Raw genomic sequence first — 5,199 nt, forward strand, 5'->3', positions numbered from 1 at the left:
TTAAAATGTAACTTTTATTCGATATAAATTGATAAAATATAAGGTACCAAAAAATCCCCAAGAAAGAACAAAAAATGAAAAATTAACTATATAGGTATATAGTGAATGGATCTAATTACAGTATAAGATCCTGAGGCGATCCTCTGGCGAAATGTTTAAAAATAAATCATCATTCCAATGGGTATGATATTATTAATCAAGAAAGATAGAGATGTTTAACCATGAATTGGGTAAACAAATGAAAATATGGTTTGTGGTGCTCTGACAAAAGTCATCGGGGTCCCAAATGTTCTTCTTTAATCTACGGCACCTGGTATTCCCTGGGGGTCTCCCTTCCAGGTACTAACCAGGCCTATCACCATTTAGCTTCCAAGATCAGACGAGATTGGGCATCTTAGTGATGTATGGCTGTAGAAATAGTCATATATGGGAAAATGAATTGCTCCACTTAAGTCAGGGCAAGAACACGGCCAAGTAATAAGTGTAGGACTAACGTAATAAGAAGTCCATTTTTATTATAAAAATTGTGTTCCAAAAAAGTTTACGCATGAGCATAATTTCATTGTTACACATATATATTGCACATCAACATTGTCAAATAGATCGTACAGACAAATGAGTATATTCTGATTTATAATTAGTGTAACAAGAAAATATAACGAATCGCCTTATAGTCCAAGTCGGATATCCACAATGATAGGATATATCGCATATGTATAGATAACATCCCCTTTATAACTCACTCTAAATAATGATAATATATCACAAGATAAATACTCTCAATTGATTAGAGGTACTGTAGATGTTATAAAAACATCTTATCACAATAACAACATTGTTTGGTATGTATTAATCACAGATAATCTGTTATTAGTATTAACAATAGTCCAATAAGATTAGGTTCACATATATTCCACAAAGAAGTATGAAATTGGCTCCAGGGTGATTCTGGAGCAAATGCGTGTCATATATCATAAATATCTTGTAGAGAACCTTTTTAGTCTCAATGTTACAATTTCCTCATTTACATCCATAGCAAAAATGGTCTGCTGTTAGAATAAGCAGTGAGCTAATAAAGTTGAGTTCACGTATATCACACAAAAACCATAAAGACTCTGAAGCAGATTTGTGTCATATATCATATATCTCTTTTAACAAGAAACCCCTTTTAACTCAGTGTTTCAGTTTCCTCATACATATCCATAATAGATGATCCATTCATTGTATGAGGCACACAAGAGAAAAAAAAGGTGAAGTTACATAGCAGTAGTTAGTACACTGCTTCTTTAAGGAGGGTGTGTATCATATGCGATTACATGAAATTCATATGGATGTCATGTATACAACTTGATATGCATGTAGGGGGAATAATTTGTCAAACTACCAATCTCAGTACAAATGCACAATACCATATACCCCTAAACAAAATATAACTGCAGTGAGAAGATGTCCCAACAATATGGGAGTATAGATCTAGGCAGCAGGAAGTAATTTACCTGCTCCAACATTGAAGCCCATATAAAACCGAAATGGATATAAAGCCTCCTTGGCTAATACAATACCACTCCCATCATGGTGGGAGCCCAGAGTCTTAGTCCATATATCGACTGTGTGCCGTCTGTTAGGTTCCCCCACTGTGCAGCATATGAGTAAGAGGACGCGCGTTTCGCCCAACTGAGGGCTTGTTCACCTCGTGTGTGCTACGTCACACGTGGCCGCTACTTAAATGCAGTGAATATTCATCTCTCCCGTCTTCTGAGAGATATCATTGGATGCTGGTAAGTTACCCGGGTGATGGATCACGTCCGCTAATTGCGTGCCTGGGTGATCATGTGACTAATCCAGGCAGCCTATCTTATTGAGATACACAGCAAAGCATGCTGGTATCTGTAGTTTTGTACCAGTAAAACGAAACCAAGGCATAGTTCGCTACTGAAATGAGTCAGGTCTAAAGGAGTATAGAATAAAACATGCTTATGATTGTAGTTTTATACCAAATAGTCAAGACCATAGTATCAGGCACTGCTAGAGATCGATCATGTTAAGGAATATGTACAGTCTTTTCCCAAATTTACTAATTATAATCTGATATTGGTTATTATAAGTGTATATGTAATTTCAGTGTTTAATAGTTTTTAGCAAAAAAAAAAAAAATTACCATTATGCTGACGGAGGGCACCCACCTGTGCAGGATGGACCTGAAATACCTAGGTGAGATGACAGATAGAACATATAGCTGCATGCTAGGTAATGGTTAATTATTTGGGTTGCTAGCCAGTGGTTAGGAGCAGGGATGGGCTTAGGTGAGAAGTTTAGGTGACATAGGCCATATTCCAACAGGGAGACACCTGTTTTCAGTGTTTTCTAGTGTCTGAATAAGTCAACATACTCATTGTGCTATTATGGTGTGTTTCTGCCTCTTTCTAATTCCTTCCTTACCTCTCTTCTTCTGTCCTCTCTCTCCTCTTTTCTTCCTGTCTTGTCCCCCTTTTGATTCCTTTTTCCTTTCTTTTTTTTTGTTGCCATCCCCAGTCCATTTTGCTGAGGCTTTTGGGATCCAGGGTCCTTGACCTGGAGTCACTGTATGTCCTCCTGCCCTGTGGGTAGTCATCTTCCTGGGGTGTCCTTTGGGACATCTCCAGTTGGCTGTGTGGCTATAGCCATGGTCGAATAGGCAGGCCCTATGCAGTGTGGTGGGGATCAGCCAATATGGCGGCGCCCATTGCTCCAGCCAAGCAATAGCAGGGTGCCTGGTGGAGATTCCCACAGTAGTAGTGGATGTGACCAAAAGGCAACATCTCCAGACCCTGGCTGGGGCTCTAGTTCGTGTTTGTGAGGTCTCCTGTTTCTGATGATAGGGGTTGGGCTGCATTAACTGCTGTGGCCCTTCCATCAGACTTAGATGCTATTGCCGGTTTGGTGGGGCCTCTGACACCCTTTCTGTCAACCCAGTCATCCGCTGGCTCAGATTGGTGTGCTGCATCTTCGTACTCTGCTGTGGGGGATGTCTGTTCCCAGTTGGCCTTTCTCGTTGCGCAGCTTAGTGATATGTGTGGATTGTCTGTGTCTGTTCCCCCCTCTGCTTTCTCTGTGATGTCCCTGGTGGTGTCCTATGCATTCCGTGTGGCTGCTCCGATCTCCTGGGCACTGGTTCCAGGGATCTGTGTGGTCTCTTCTGTCTTGTCTATTTCTTGTGACAACAGCAGTGGCGAGTCAGAAGATCTTTCTGGTGGAATTTCATCTTTCCCACTGTAGGATGTGTCAATGCCTGAGTCCTCAGGTGAGTGCTTTATGTGTTCCAGGAGCCCATTCTATGGCTTTTCCTCCACCAATAGCAGTGTCCCATCATGGTCATCACAGACACGCAAAGGTGTTGCAGCACACTCACTCTGCTAGACACTGTCGGCAATGCCATCGGCAAAGTAGGTGTAATACTAGCAAGGAATCGTTAATTAGTCCTGACGATGTCATCCATTGTGCAAATATGACGGTGATCAGGGGGCTGACAAGGGCAAGTAAGTAGACATATTTGAAGATAGATACAAGGTTTTGCGCTAATGAGTAATAGCTGATGAACACCTGGAAGGTATCCCCACCATCCTAAATAGGAGGCAATATATATAGATTTGGTGTCCGCGCTCTGGGTCTGATGATGTTCTATAGTCTACAATCCTAGTGTATTAGTTGAGATGTAAGAACCTAAATAAGTGAAGATAGTGATAGGGTCTAGTGTATATATTCTGTTTTTAAGTGGACCAATCGTCCGAGTCCTATTTATGCAGTCCTGGTGTAAACCACCTGTATACTACTGTAGGATGGTTGTTCTTAGAGCATTATTTTCAGTGATATAAACTGGTTTGCTATAACTTTTGGCAGTGTGTTCATCTGTATGTATATCACAGATCAGAATGGTGGTATTAAAAGTTAATGGTAAACTGTTCGTAATAAGGATGTGTTGCAGATGTATTCTCCCCTCTCCAATGGTCTCTGTACCAGGAAACTGCCACTCCACCTCAAGGATTCACAAAACAAACCAGACAAACCACAGTATCAGGTGCTGATAGGTATCTTGGTGCCAAATATAGGAAGCATAAGGAACTCACTCGGCTCTCGGCTTGCTCCCGCAGGTCCACCAATGGCACTTCCTTGTATGGCTGTTGAGTGTGGGTGTAAAGGGGCAGGGGACACAAGGTCCTATTACTGTCTGGACATAACACTATACATATATGGAAAGGTTAAATAGTTAAAGTTATTCCTCTGTGCCCATGCCTGGTTGCGGCCACAAGGGTCTCAGAGTAGAAAATGAAGGGTACAGAAGCAAATCAATATGACATGCAATCTGACGATAAAATATATAAAGTCAAGTCTCTGTGGAAATAAGGACCCAACGCGTTTCATCCCATGTGGGGACTTTTTCAAGGGTAGGTGAATTGTTGTTCCTAAATCGGGGTTTAAATACCTTGTAAGTAGCGCTAATTTCACCACCTGTCCATTACTTCCGGTTTTCTGTTGTAGCTCCGCCTCCCACATCATCCGTGGGAGCGCGATCTATCCTGTGTTCTCGTGTACCCACGTGTTGTTCAGAGAGACTGCGCATGCTCCTTCCTCTTTGTGCAGGCACGCTCTGACCTGATACACTGTTCTTATTTTCTCCTGCAGTTCATCTGTTGTCATGTTATCTGATGTGGTAATGGTGGAGACAATGTCTCCAACATGCGCGCGGCCATCTTTGGTGTGATTCTTTGTATGTAACCTCATATACTGTCTTCTTTTGTATTAAAAATCACTTTGTCACTAATTTTTTTCTCTCCTTCTTTTGCCAGTGAATTCTTGCCACAATGGTTGCTAAAGTCCTTGGTCATAATGTGAACTAGTACATCTCCAGAATTGTATTTGATGTATTTTGGCATTGTGTCTAAAATAATGCATAGTCTTGACTTTAAGTACAATATGATGTGGTTGGAATTTACCATCTATTGACTATAATGATGATCAACACATAATTCTTCTTGTTGCTCCAGTTGGGTTCTACTGATTCTACCCCAATGAATTTAAGGCCATCTGATCTTATTGATGTTGTTAATATGCTCATTTATCCTTACTTTTAGGGGTCTGGTTGTTCTCCCTACATATTGAAGTTTACAGGGGCATTGTAGGACATAGATGATGTTACGACTGTCACATGTGATCAGGCTCCTA

At 41.1% G+C, this 5,199-nt stretch overlaps 1 pseudogene; it reads right to left on the reverse strand.

Annotated features, from left to right (window-relative positions):
• Positions 1–298: 298 nt before the first annotated feature.
• LOC148481230 (5S ribosomal RNA) lies at positions 299–416 on the reverse strand (annotated as a pseudogene).
• Between the last annotated feature and the right edge of the window lie 4,783 nt (positions 417–5,199).

Source organism: Taudactylus pleione, unplaced genomic scaffold (genome assembly GCF_031769625.1).
Source record: "Taudactylus pleione unplaced genomic scaffold, aTauple2 ptg000587l, whole genome shotgun sequence".
Classification (NCBI taxonomy): domain Eukaryota; kingdom Metazoa; phylum Chordata; class Amphibia; order Anura; family Myobatrachidae; genus Taudactylus; species Taudactylus pleione.